Source organism: Macaca thibetana, chromosome X (genome assembly GCF_024542745.1).
Source record: "Macaca thibetana thibetana isolate TM-01 chromosome X, ASM2454274v1, whole genome shotgun sequence".
Classification (NCBI taxonomy): domain Eukaryota; kingdom Metazoa; phylum Chordata; class Mammalia; order Primates; family Cercopithecidae; genus Macaca; species Macaca thibetana.
Window position 1 is genome coordinate 83,179,364 of NC_065598.1, and position 13,897 is coordinate 83,193,260.

General features: G+C 34.1%; 1 non-coding gene across 1 annotated transcript; it reads left to right on the forward strand.

Moving 5' to 3' along the window:
• Nucleotides 1–225: 225 nt before the first annotated feature.
• On the forward strand, nt 226–297 carry LOC126947020 (small nucleolar RNA SNORD45). The gene has a single exon (XR_007722874.1). It is a non-coding gene; the product is annotated as a small nucleolar RNA SNORD45 (small nucleolar RNA).
• The last annotated feature ends 13,600 nt before the right edge of the window (nt 298–13,897 follow it).

Here is a 13,897-nt window from a genome sequence, read left to right on the forward strand (position 1 = left end):
AGTATGGAGGTTCCTTAAAAAGTAAAAAATACAACTACCTACCATATGATGTAGCAATCTCACTTATGTGTATATATGCAAAATGATTGAAACTAGGATCTGGAAGATACATTAACACTCTCACATTCATTGCAGCTTTATTCACAATAGCTGAGATATGTAAATATTATAACTGTCCATCAATGGATGAATTGATTTTTTAAAACGTGCTATATATACAACATTGGTCAATGATGTAATGACATGTATTAGTTGAATCCAAAGTTGATGTGAATTCTAAAATTACACCAAGACCTTGGGGGAAAAAAAAGAAAAGAAATGTTAAAAAAAAAAAAAAAAAGTGCTATATCTACGACGTAAACCTGTGGCCCGGCACAGTGGCTCAAGCATGAAATCCCAACACTTGGGCGGCCAAGGCGGGTGGATCACCCGAGGTCAGGAGTTCTGGACCAGCCTGACCAATATGGTGAAACCCCATCTCTACTGGAACTACAAAAATTAGCCAGGCTTGGTGGTGTGCACCTGAGTCCCAGCTACTCGAGAGGCTGAGGCAGGAGAATGCTGTGAACTCCAGAGGCAGAGGTTCCAGTGAGCAGAGATCGTGCCCCTACACTCCAGCCTGGGTGACAGAGCAAGACTCTGTCTCAAACACTTGGACTCGGGAAGGGCAACATCACACACCGGGGCCTATGATGGGGAGGGGGGAGGGGGGAGGGGGGAGGGATTGCATTGGGAGTTATACCTGATGTAAATGACGAGTTGATGGGTGCTGACGAGTTGATGGGTGCAGCACGCCAACACGGCACACGTATACATATGTAACAAACCTGCACGTTGTGCACATGTACCTTGGAACTTAAAGTATAATAATAAAAAAAAAAAATTAAAAAAAAAGACACACACACACACACTAAATAAATAAATAAATAAATAAATAAATAAAATAAAATATAAAGAAATAAACCTGTAAGAAATTATGCTAAGTAAAATAAACTGAACACAGAAATAAAAATAATGCATCATCTCGCTTATGTGTGAAATATGAAATAATCAAACTCATAAAAACAGATAGTAGAATGATGGTATCAGAGGCTCAGCGAAGACGGAAATAGGAAGACTTTGGTCAAAGAATACACATTTTCAGTTATGCAAGATGAATAATTTCTGGAAAGTTAATGTATAGCATAAGCATACTCACCATAGTTAACAACATTGCTGGTATATTTAATTTTTTTTTTTTTTTTTTTTTTTTTTTGAGAGGGAGTCTCGCTGTGTCGCCCAGGCGGAAGTGCTGTGGCGCGATCTCAGCTCACTGCAAGCTCCGCCTCCCAGGTTCGCGCCATTCTCCTGCCTCAGCCTCGCGAGTAGCTGGGACTACAGGCGCCCGTCACCACGCCCGGCTAATTTTTGTATTTTATTTAGTAGAGACGGGGTTTCACCGTGTTAGCCAGGATGGTCTTGATTTCCTGACCTCGAGATCCTCCCTCCTCGGCCTCCCAAAGTGCAGAGACTACAGGCGTGAACCACCACGCCTGGTCGGCATATTTTAAAATGTTTAAGAGGGTAAACCTTAAGAGTTCTTCACACACACACACACACACACACACACACACGAAAAAAATAGAAAAGGAAATAGTAACTATGTGAGGTGATTGATACGTTAATTTGATTGCAGTGATTATTTCACAGTATATTCATGTATCAAAAATATCAAGTTGTTAATGTTAAATATATACAATTTTTATTAGCCAATTATATCTTAAAGCTGAAAACAATTTAAAAGTTTTAAGTAAGCAAAAATGTTATGATACCTTTCAAAATCCTCACATCCATATTATATCACATAGGGAATTAGACATCAACATACGGATTTCTGGGAATACAAATATTCAGTCGATATCATTCCACCCCTTACCTCAAAATTCATGTCTTTCTTGTACGCAAAAGAAATGCATTCTCTCCCGACTGCTCCAAGAGTCCTACCTCCTTCCACCATCAACTTTAACATCTGTAGTTCAAAGTTTCATCTAAATACTATCTAGAACAGATATGGGTGAAACTCAAGGTACAATCCTGAAGCAAAATTTCTCTCCAGATGTGAATCTATGAAACCAGAAAAGTTATGTGCTTTCAAATGCAGTGATGGGATAGGCACAGAATAGACATTCCCATTTTGTAAAAAAGATTAGGGAAGAAGCAAGGGATAACAGCTCCTACACAAATCTAAAACCTATAGCAGCAAACAATATGAGTTCCTAAAACTCAGTGATAATCCTCTTTGGCTCTATGCTCTGCCTTCCAGACTCACTGGGGTGGTGATTCTGCCTACAGGACTCACTGAAGTTGGATTATGCCCCCACAAATATGAGTAGCCCTGCCCTCATGCCTGTGCTATATATTTGAAGCCAAGGTGGAGGTAATTCTGCCGCCCAGGTTCAACACTCTGGATCTGTGGCTGGAGTGGCGGGATTAATCCAGAGATCATCTTTGACATACTTCTCTTGTCCTGAAGAATAGCACACATTACACAGCCAAATAGCTCTACAATCTGGTACTATAGTATCTAAAAAGTCTGATGGTCTTCTTTCATTCTATCATGTCTTCCTTCAGTTCAAATTAGCAGTGTTTCTGCTGGGGCGGCTGATTAAGAATGTGCTTCACACACATACTGATCCCTTTATCAAACGGTTGTTGGGCAGTTTGCAACATGAATAGGCTGCAATATGGATAGGTTGCATATGTATAGGCTGAGAAATGTCTAAGTATTTTTCTGCTCATTTTTGCTTAACAACTCCATCTTCAATATGTTTCCTTCTTCTTACATTTTATTATAATCAGTCAGGAGTAAACAAGCTACTCCTTCAATACTTAGCTTAGAAATCTCAGCTAAATATCTATATTTATTTCTTGGAAGTTCTATATTCCAGAAAACACTAGAACATGAATACAATTCAGCCAAGTTCTTTGCCACTTTATAACAAGGATTACCTTTTCTCCCTTGTCTAGTAACCTTTCTTCATTCCCATCCAAGACTTCATTACATTGACCTTCACCATTCATATTTCTACCAACATTCTATACATGATAGTTTTTGCATTCTCTATGAAAATGGGAGCTTCTTCTCCAAGTCTCTATATCCTGTCTAACACTCACCAGAATTGCTCTGAATAGTTCATTCAGGGAGATATTGACTTTATTTAGCATGTATATCAGTACTCTTTCAGCCTTTGTTAATTATCCAGTTCCAAAGTAACTTCCATATTTTCCCCATCCAGAGCATTTATTTTAGAACACAGTTAAGTACAGAAAAATAAAGATGAAGCAACTCATTATTTTTGAGTTTATAAATGTATGGGATAGAATGCCTCACTCATTCAAGATAACTAATTGTGAAGTTAAAAATCTTATTTATTATTTAAACACTAATGAACAGACATTACAGAACCAAAGACATCTCCTTAGCTAAGAGCCTATACTAAGAGTATTTTTCTTAGTTCTCGTTTCAGGTACAATAATATAAAATTTTTAAAACTAGTCATTTTGTCGCTGAACATCATGACTCCAAAAATAGCAAAAAGTAAAACTACCCAGGAATCAGCATACTAATAAATTTCATAGGTATAAAAATATTATTCTTTTCAAAGCTAATAACTAATGCTATTCAAATAAGAATGGTTTTTAAAACAGAAGTTTGCCTTTCTGAAGCCATTTAATGGATATAACATTACAAAAAATTACATCCAAGTCAATAGAACTGTTTTTCAGATTTTAAACTTTATTTATTAATATCAGTACACAATCCTGATTTCCCATTTTTAAGTTTTTTCAACTTTTACTTTAGGTTTGGGTTAATTATGTAGGTTTAATAGGTAAATTGTGTTTCACAGATATTTGGTGTACAAATTATTTTGTCACCCAAGTAATAAGAACAGTACTTGATATGCAGTTTTTCCATCCTCACCCTCCTCCCAGCTTTCACTTTCAGGTAGGTTCCAGTCTAGGTTGTTCCCTTCTTTGTGTCCAAATGTACTCAAAGTTTAGCTCCCACTTATAAGTGAAAACATTTGGAATTGGGTTTTCTGTTCAGGTGTTAGTTTTCTGAGGTTACTGTCCTGCTACCTTCTTTGTCCAAAATGGTATTTCCCAGGTTACAGCTCCATCCATGTGGATGCAAAGGACATGATCTCGTTCTATTGATGGCTGCATAGAATTCCATGGTATGTATGTATGTATGCATGTGTATATGTGTGTGTGTGTGCATGCATATGTGTGTGCACATACATATACATACATATGTGTGTATATAAGTATTTGTGTATATATGTGCATATATAATACATATATGTGTATGTGTGTGCATTTGTGTATGTATACATATATATATATATATAACATTTTCTTCATCTAGTCTACCATTGATGGGTACTTAGGTTGGGTTGATTCCATGTCTTTGCTATTGTGACTTGTGCTATGCTGCACATGTGTACTCATGGGTTTTTATGATGGAATGATTTTTATTCTTTGGGTGTATAACCAATTATGGGATTTCTAGGTCAAAAGATAATTCTGTTTTATTTGAGAAATCATCAAACTGCTTTCCACAATGACTAAACTAATTTACATCCCCATGTCCATTGCATAAATGTTCCCTGTTGTCCCCAAACATACAAGCGTCTGTTACTTTTTGACTTTTAATAATAGCCATTCTGACTGGTGTGAGATGGTATCTCATTGTGGGTTTAATTTGCATGTTTTTAATGATTGGTGATATTGAGCATTTTTTCCTATGCTTGTTGGCTGCATGTATGTCTTCTTCTGAAAACTATTTGTTCATGTTCTTTGCCCAGTTTTTCATGGGATTGTTTGTTTGCTTTTTGTAAAGTTGTTTAAGCTCCTTACAGATGCTGAATATTAGATCTTTATCAGATGCTTAGTTTGAAAATATTTTCTCCCATTCTGTAGGTTGTCTGTTTACTCTATTGATAGTTTCTTTTGCTGTGCAAAAGCTCTTTTGTTTAATTAGGTCCTTTTTGTCGTTTCTTTTGTTTTTACTTTAACTGATTTTTGGCAGCTTCATCATGAAATCTTTGCTACCTTCTATGTCCAAAATGGTATTTCCCAGGTTATCTTCCAGAGTTTTCACAGCAAAGTTTTAATGCATCTTGAGTTAATTTTTGTGTATGATGAAAAGAAGGAATCCAGTTTAAATCTTCTGCATATTGCTAGCCAGTTATTCCAGCACCATTTAATAAATAAATAATCCTTTCCCCATTGCTTCTTTTTGTTAATTTTGTTGAAGATCAGATGGTTGTAGGTAAGAGGCTTTGTTTCTGAGCTCTCTATTGTGTTTCATTGGTCTATATGTCTGTGTCTGGTTTTAAACCATTACGATGCTTGTTTTGGTTACTATAGCCTTGTAGTATAGAAGTGTAGATTGAACCCAGTTAATATAATGCCTCCAGCTTTGTGATGTGTGTGTGTGTGTGCGCGCGCGTGTGTGTGTAGGATTGCCTTGGCTACTTGGGCTTTTTTTGGTTCCATATGAATTTTCAAATAATATTTTTCTAATTGTGCGAAAAATGTCATTGGTAGTTTGATAATAATAGCATTGAATCTGCAAATTGTTTTGGATAGTATGACCATTTTAATAATATTGATTGTTCCTATATTCACAAACATAAAATGTTTTTCCATTTGTTTGTGTCATCTCTGATTTCTGTAAGCAATGTTTTGTAATTCTCATTGTAGATATCTTTCACCTTCTTGGTTAGCTGTATTCCTAGGTGTTTTGTTCGGTTTATTGCTATTGTGGGTGCGATTGCATTCTCGACATGGCTCTCAGGTTGAACAATGCTGGTGCACATCAATGTTACCAATTATTGTACATTCATTTTGTATCCTAAAAGTGTGCTGAAGTTGTTTATTAAATCAAGCAGCTTTGGGTCAGAGACTGTGTGGTTTTCTAGGTATAGAATCACGTCATCTGCAAACAAGAGCAGTTTGATTTTCACTGTTCCTATTTGGATGCTTTTTATTCCTTATCTTGCTTGATTGCTCTGGTTAAGACTTCCAGTATTATTTTGACTAAGAGTAGTGAGAGAGGGCATCCTTGTCGTTTTCCAGTTTTCAAGAGGAATGGTTTGAACTTTTGCCCATTCAGTATCATATTGGCTATGGGGCTGTCATAGATGGCTCTTGTAATTTTGAAGTGTGTTCCTTCAATGTTTCATTTACTGAAGGATTTTAATATGAAGCGATGTTGAATTTTATCATAAGCCATTTCTGTATCCACTGAAATAATCGTGTGGTTTTCGTGTGTAGTTCCATTTATGTGGTGAATCACATGTATTGATTTGTATGTGAACCCATCTTGCATCCCAGGGATAAAGCCTACTTGATAGTGGTGAATTCCTTTTTGTTTTGCTTGTTTCTATGTGCTTTTAGATTTGGTTTGCTAGTATTTTGTTGAGTATTTTTGTATCTATGTTCATCAAAGTTATTGGATGAAGTTTTCTTTTATGTTGTGTCTTTGCCAGGTTTCGGTATCAGGATGATGCTGGGCTCATAGAATGTGATAGAGGGGAGTCCTACCTTCTCAGTTTTTTGAAACAGTTTCAGTAAGAATGGTACCAGTTCTTCTTTACGCATCTAGTATAATTTGGCTATGAATTCATCTGATCCTGGCCTTTTTCTGGTTAGCAAGCTTCTTATTACTCATTCAATTTTGGAACTAATTATTGGTCTGTTGAGGGATCCAATTTCTTCCTGATTTAATCTATGGAGGTTGTATGTCTCCAGGAATTTATCCATTTCTTCTAAGTTTTCTATCATGTGTGCATAGAGGTGTACATAATAGTCTCTGAGGGTTTTTATATTTCTCTGGGGCCAGTGGTAACATCTGTTTTGTAGTTTCTGATAGTGTTTATTCGGATCTCATCTCATTTTTTTCTTTATTAGTCTAGCTATTGGTCTATCTATTTTACTAATTATTAAAAGAACTAGCTCCTGTATTCATTGTTATTTTGAATGTGTTTGCATCTGAATTTCCTTCAGTTTAGCTCTGATTTTGGTTATTTCTTGCCTTCTGCTTGCTTTGAGGTTGGTTTGCCCTTGTTTCTACAGTTCCTCTAGTTGTGATGTTAGCTTGTTAATTTGAGATCTTTCTAACTTTTTTGTGTGGGTGTTTAGTGCTGTGAACTTCTCTCCTAACACGACAAACATTTATTTCCCATAGATCTGCAGGCTATGAATTTCAAGAGAAAGGTACTGGCAGACCCCGTGTCTGGATATTGCCCACCTCTTGGCTTACAGACACATTCTTTCTTGATGTATCATCACATGGCTGAGAGACAAAGACAGAGAGAGAAAGAGAGAGGTGGTAGGGAGACAGAGAGAGAGAGAGAGAGAGAGAGAGAGAGAGAGAGATTGTATATTTGTCTCTTCTTAAAAGGACACTAATTAAATTCATGAGGCTTCCATCATCATAATCAAATCAGGTCCCAAAGTCCCCACCTCCAAATATCAGACTTCAACATATGAATTTGGAGTGTACACATTCAGCCCATAACAACCTCCAAATATAATATTAAAAAATAATTGCTTTCTATATGTATTAAAATGATCATATGTTTATTCTTTATTCCCACAAAATATAAATTGTGCTTATTTATTTATGAAAGCTAAAACAAATTTACATTTTGTCTTATTAAATGTCTTTTGTTTGTTTGCTTTAAATAGAATCTGTCCTCTAATTTTTATTTATTCTACTGTTCTTATTAGGCTTTGTTTTTGAAGATGTAAGTTAGAAAGGGTTTTGTTGCCCACTATCTAAAGAAGATATACCGTTCATATTACTTCCTTCTTAAATATTTGAAGAAATTTACCAAGAATGCCTACTCATCGTGAAGTGCTTTGTTTCACTTTGTTTACCCTGATAAAACTTTTGATTATAAATTAAATATATTTATTTGAAATAAGAATATCCTATTTGTTCTGTGTCACTTTTCATAAGTGACATTTTAAGGAGTTTGTGCATTTTATCCAAATGTTTAAATCTTTTTGTAACAAAGATGTTTATAATATCCTCCTATCCCCTTGTCCATAGGATCTATAGTGGTCTCCCAGTTTTCATTTCTCTAATGTAATGAGCAATTTGGGTAATTTTCACCTTCTCCCTCTCTATATTTTTTTTCATCTTTCACATTAGTGGTTAATAAATTTGATTAATCTTGATAAAGATCCTCTTTTTGCATTTGTCAATTTTAAATATTTTACATTTCTTCATTCATTCTTCAGAATTGTTTTAATTATTCCATCTTTTACCCTTTAACTTATTTTTATTTTCTGTTACTCTACATTTAGTGACATATTTCCTTGACATATTACAGTGTAATTTACAGATTTTACCACTTCGCAAGTAAATACATTACAATATTGAACACCATTTATACACTGTAAATCTTTTATATTGTTGTTATGAAGTATTTTAGTTCTCCATATATTTTAAGGCCAACAGCACACTAATATTATTATTATCGCTTTGTAAATATTTATTTAAGTTAACCAGATATTTACCATTTGATTATTCTGTATATCTTTATAAATTCCCATGCTTCAATGTGAGATCATATTTTTTACCTGAATAAATCATTTTTAACATTTTCTTTTAGTGTGAGTCTACATGTGAGAAATGCTGTTGTGTTTATTTGTCAGAATATATTTATTATACCTTCATTTTGATAATTTTTTGTGCATAGAACACTAAATTAGCAGATTTTTCTGAATTTAAATGTCATTCTATTGTTTTCTGCTCATTCTTGTTGAAAAGTTAGCTGCCAATATTATGTTATTTATTAGATAGTAATATGTCTTATATATTCCCTTTTGTTGCTTTAAGATTTTTTCATATCTTTGATTTTTATCAGTAAGGTACTTGGATTTGGCTTAATTTATATTTATTCTGTTGGTGTTCGAGTAGCTTCTCAAATCTATGGATTGATATTTCATTGAGTTCAAAAACAGGTTAGCAATAATTTCTTCAAATGTTGCTTCCAAATCATTCTTTCTCTATTCTTTTGGGACTACAATTATATGTATTTTTGACTTTTTTGTTTTTCGTACCTCCTATGATATTTTCTATTTGCTTATGTTATCTTACACTAATGTTGTATTTCATTGTTTCTAATACTACTTCACTCATCTACAGAAAACATGATTTCAGTGACTTTATTTTACAGTTCTAAATTTCAGTGGTGCTTATTTTTACACATCTCATTTTTCTCATGAAATTGTCTACATTGTATATTTAAAATATTTATGTTTATTGTAAAGTCTATAACTGATCATTTCAGCATCTGGATTATCAATGTGTTTCTTAATCTTTTTTTTCCTTTTGGATATTGTTTATTTCTTCCAGATTTTTAGTATGATACCTGGTAAGTATTTATTGACCATAATGCATGAAAATATTTAAATACTCTAGATAATTTTATTTTATTCCGGAGAGGATTTATATTCATTCTGACTAATATTAAGAATATTTCATATCCCTTTGATCTAGCAAAAATTGAAAAAATTTAAGGTGAAATTCTCATCCAATAAGAGCTTTCTGGACATTATTATATCCGTCAGGATACTCAATGGAGGCTTGGTTTAGAGTGCCTCCTTCTAGGAAGGTTTTGAACACTGAAATGTGCCTGTTCAGTCTCATAAAACAGCTCAAACTCCATGCTGTGACTATGTACTTTCCCTCTTAGCCCTTGTTTTTGTACATCTTATGAGTTAACAAATGCTCGGATTATAAATGTTGTGGATAAATTTGGCTCACGACAAATCTTGGCTTAGTTACTCTCCAATGTCTTCAAACACTTGTTTTAGTATTGCTTCCCATTTTTTGCTTGTTCTCAGTAAACTTATTGCTCAGAAAGAAGCTACATCATAACAGCTGCAGGGAGAAGTCAATCTTTAAAAAATTACATATTATATAACAGCTACTATAATATACTATATATTGCCTTCTTGATATCAAGAATGAAATAATGATCCTTAATAAACTAAAACATTGAGCTTAACTGCATTTACTTTCTATTTTTATACCTCCCATTTACTTGCAATTTAGGGCTTATATATTTTTTTAATTTTTAATTTTTTGGTACATGGTAAGTATATATATACTATGGTATACATGAAATATTTTAATACAGTCACACAATGCATAATAATATCAAGGTAAGTAGGGTATTCATTGCCTGAAACACATCATTTCTGTGTGTTACAAACATCAAAATTATACTATTTTATTTATTTTAATATGTATTATTTATTATTGTTAACTATAGTCACCCTATTGTGCTGTGAAAAAATAGATCTTATTCATTCTAACATCATTTTTGTATCCATTAACCATACCCAACTGCGCCATTCCTTACCCACTACTCTTAGCAGACTCTGGAAACATAATTCTGCTTTCAGTCACCATGAGTTCAACCGTTTTAATTTAAGGTTTCCAAAAATAATAAGAACACGTGAAGTTAGTTTTACCGTGTCTGGCATATTTCACTTACTATAACGTCCTCCAGTTCCTTCTATGTTGCTAAAAATGATGGAATCTTATTTTTTATGGCTGAATAGTGCTCCATTGTGTGTATGTACCATGTTGTCTTTATCCATTCATTCATGCATGAACACTTAGATTGCTTCTAATTCTTGCCTATTTTGAATAGTGCTGCAATAAACATGGGAGTGAAGATACAGCTTTGATATACTGATTTCCTTTTTTGGGTTGATGTGGGGAGTGTATACCTAACAGTTGAATTGCTGAATCACATGATCATTCTATTTTTATTTTTTTTGAGGAACCTCCATACTGTTCTTCATGACAGCTGCACTAACTTACATACCCTCCAACAGTATATTAGAGATCCTTTTTCTCCAGATCCTTGTCAACATTTATTATTGCCTGTCTTTGGATAAAAGCCATTTTAACTGGGGTGAGATTATATCTTCTTGTAGTTGTGATTTGCATTTCTCTGATGATCAATTACGTTGTGCATCTTTTCATATACCTGTCTTCTATTGGTAAATGCCTGTTCAAATCATTTGCCAAGTTTTAAATCAGATTATTATATTTTTCCTAGAGTTTTCTGAGCTCCTTATATATTCTGGTTATTAGTTCTTTACCAGATAGATGGTTTGCAAATATTTTCTCCCATTCTCTGGACTTTCTCTTCACTTGACTGATTGTATCCTTTGCTGTACAGAAGCTTTTAAACCTGATGTGATCTCATTTGTCCAGATTTGCTTTGGTTGCCTGTGTTTGTGGGAGTATTGATTAAGAAATATTTGCTCAGATCAACGTTCTGCAGATTTTCCACAATGTTTTATTTTAGTCATTTCATAGTTTGAGGTCTAGTTTGAAGTCTTCATTTAAGTGTTTAATCCATTCTGATTTGATTTTTGTATATAGTGATAGATAGGGGTCTAGTTTCATTCTTCTGCTTATGGATAGCCAGTTTTCCCAGAAGCCTTTATTGAAGAGATGGTACGTACCCCAATGTATATTCTTGACACTTCTGTTGAAACTCATTAGGTTGATGCAAAAGCGTCAGGAGCATATTGTTTAACTTCCATGTGTTTGTACAATTTCCAAAGTTTTTCTCGTTATTAATTTCTAGTTTTATTCCATTGTGGTCAGAGAAGATACTTGGTATGATTGCAATTATTTCGATTTTTTAAACTCTTGTTTGGTGGCCTAGTAGATGGACTGTTCTTGAGAATAATCAGTGTGCTGGGGATAAATATGCATATTCTGCAGCCATTGGATGAAATGTTCTGTAAATATATATTAGGTCCATTTGGCCTAATGTGCAGATTAAATCTGATGGGTTTTTTTCTGTCTGAATGATCTGTACAATGCTGAACGTGGGGTGTTGATGTCTACAACTTTTATTTTATTGAGATATGTCTCTCTTTTATATCTGATACTATTTGCTTTGTATATCTGGATACTCCAGAGTATCCAGAGTATGTGAGTATGTATTTACAATTACTATATCCAAGGAGCACAGTTACTGGAAATTATAGTAAGAGCATATATAATTGTGTTACAAACTGCCAAACTATCTTTCAGAGTGGTTGTACCATTTTTGTATTTTCACCAGTGATGAATGAGAAATCCTGTTGCTTCATACTCTCACCAGCATTTGATGAATTTAGCTTTTAGAATTTCACCATTCAAATAGACCTTTAGCGGTATCTAGTTGTTTACATTTGCAATTTGCAAATGGCATAAAAAGTGGAGAACGTTTTCATGTGTTTTGCCAACTGTATGTCTTCTAGGGTGAGGTGTATGTTCAGCTCTTTAGTCCATTTTTAATCAAATTTTTATAACTTATTGTTAAAGTTTAGGAGTTCTTTATATATTTTGAATAACAGATATATGTCAGTCAACTGAGCTGCCATAACAAAAATATCATAGGCTTTATGGCCAATATACATGTGCCAGTATTGTCAGATTCTATTGAGGTCTCTCTTCTTATCTTGCAGACAGCTGCCCTCTCACTGCGTCATCACATGGCAGAGACATAAGAGAGCAAGCTCTCTAGTGTGTCTTCTTATAGACACTAATACCATCATATGGGCCTGTTGTGCTTTCTATTGTTATGGTTTATTTCTAATAAACCAAAGGGCATTTCAGGATTCCCAGTTGGGGATGACATCAACCAGTCTTTTACCAGGGATGTAGACAAGTGTGGTTCTTCCTGGGGTCCTTTGGTGGATGGAGCTGGCTACAAGACTAAGCCAAGTGACCCTGGAGTTGAATTCATAGGGGACAGGGTTGCTTTCAGTCTGGAGCTAGAACCATATTGAGTAAACTACAACCAGAGAGTAGGCCTCCCTTTTCAAAGCACCTTTCCTCAGTCTTTGGCTTCACTGGGATTTGCAATCTCCAACCTAGAGCCCAAAGCTTCCACAAGGGCACATTTTTTCTGTGGATGGTTGTCAGATCACTGTTTGTGTGGGTGAATGTCAGAGGGGTACCTCTTATTTTATCTTACAGACATCACTACATATATCTCTTTTTGAGTGTTTTAAAGTAAGTATTAAGGGTTTTTTCAAAAGACTTCTTTCATTCTTAATGTTCTAAATACATATACTTTCTATTTTTTTTCTTGAACAGTTTTACTAGAGGATTATCAGTCTTTCTTTTCAAAGAAAGGCTTTTAGATTGATTCCATATATTGCCTATTGTGAATAGTGCTATAATAAACCTGAGAGTGCAGATGTCTTTTTGACATACTGATTTCTAAAAAAGCTGATTTTATAGAAGGGGAGATTAGAATGGTGGTTAACAGAGGCTGGAGATATTAGGGGGCAGGGTGAAACAAGGAAAGGTTGGTAAGTGGATAAAAAGTTTCAAGAAGAATAAGTTTCAGTGTTCTATTACACACTAGAGTGACTATAGCAAATAATAATGCATTATGTATTTCAAGATAGATGGTAGATTTAGAATGTTGTCAGCATAAAGAAATGCTAAATATTTAAAGTGACAGATATGGTAACAGCCACAATTTGATCATTATAGTATGTACACATGAATTTAAACATTGTGGCCTAAATATATGTACAAAGATTATTTGTCAAGTATACGTTTAAAATTAAATATATAAGAATACCATTTTCTCTCTAATGTTTATTTCTGGTTACTTTAATTTTTTCTTTTATTTTTCCATAATTATTTTACTTATAATTTTCCTACTCAAATAATTTTGCAATCCACATCCAGTTTAATTGCTAGAATAGATTTTGCACTTGCTTTGCTTTTAAGATATAAAATTGCCTTCCTACCTTGGTCTAAAAGTATTTGAAATGACAAAAATACCGGACTCTATATATTTTC